The sequence below is a fragment of the Cyprinodon variegatus genome, unplaced genomic scaffold (genome assembly GCF_000732505.1).
Source record: "Cyprinodon variegatus isolate N-32 unplaced genomic scaffold, C_variegatus-1.0 Scaffold348, whole genome shotgun sequence".
NCBI lineage: Eukaryota > Metazoa > Chordata > Actinopteri > Cyprinodontiformes > Cyprinodontidae > Cyprinodon > Cyprinodon variegatus.
In genome coordinates this window covers 209,068-210,430 of record NW_015150801.1, presented here as the reverse complement: position 1 = coordinate 210,430, position 1,363 = coordinate 209,068, and positions in this window count along the sequence as shown.

Genomic DNA, 1,363 nt, shown 5'->3' with positions numbered 1-1,363 from the left:
GGAGTCCAGGCAACGATCCCATACCATGTTGTTTAAAAGAGCAACTGCTCTTAAGACAGTTGCTCTGTGCTGCCACCTGCTGTTTTAGACGGTGAAGAGCTGAACACCTGACACCTGTCCATGACTGAGCTTGCTACTACTATTACTGATTTTTTTATACTGTTCTTTAAAAAAAAATAAATAGCTTAAACTATTATGCTATTTTTATTCCTGTTTCCATTTAAGAGTTTAACCTCAGCCAGAACTTACCACAATGATAATCACAATCATGCAGGCATAGTAGGATTATATATATATATATATATATACAGGGTTTCCGCGGGTCATTAAAAATCATTAAAAGTCATGTTATTTTTTAAATTAAGGCCTTAATTGGCATTAAACTTAATTAAATGTGTTTATTGTGGCGTTTAAAATGCTGTCTTAAAAAAAAAAATTTTTTATAAAAACAATTTCGTCAGACATTATATCAGGATATGTTTGCATGGAACTGCTTCCGGTTGATGGCAAAAATGTATGTTCAGAAAAGAACTTGAGTCGGAGAAAAAGCTAGAGAATGGGGAAGAATGCCAATTTCAACTAAAGTGGTTGGAAAACGAGGAATTCGGGGCTGCAGCCTGTCGACGGGTACCGGTTGGTGGCATTATAATTATTTCTAAGAGCATTAAAAAGCATTAAATCAGATATTTAATCCTGTATACTCCCTGATGTATATATATATTTTTTATTTATTTTTTTAGTGTTGCACTGATATCAGTATCAGGCGGGGCCCCGATCCAACAGTAAAATGATGGTATCGGTGAGTACCAACAAATAGGGCACCGATACCATTTTGAGAGCCAAAATTAAACTATTCTCCCCCATTCCAGGAAGGCAATAAAAAGTTCTACTGGATTCACTTTGTATTAGTGCAGCAGGTTGATAAAGCCATGTGTTACAGCTACTCTTGCATCAAAATAGTTTCCCAAAAAATAAAAAATTGCCAGAGTAGTCTTAGGAGGAGGTTTTTCGACTCAAAACAGATAAAACAAAAAGCACTCGTGGAGAATTTTCTTGTTTCAAAAAAGGGGTGTTTTCTTTACTTATAAAAAAAATAACAGAAATATTCTCAGAGTTGACTTACAAAAAAATTCAAATATAAAGTTAAGTGATGTGTGTAAAAAAAAAACTGTTGCACTCCTCACTCCTTCAAACAAACAATCAGATCCACCTCATCAGCTGCTTCTATTTGTTAATCTCAGGCGGACTGACAAGGAGGAGGAGTTTGACAGATTCTTAAAGGAAAATTCCGGTTTTTAACACTTTTAGCCCATTTTCTGTAGTGTCCAGGATGAAATCGAATGATCGACACCAAAATTTTGAC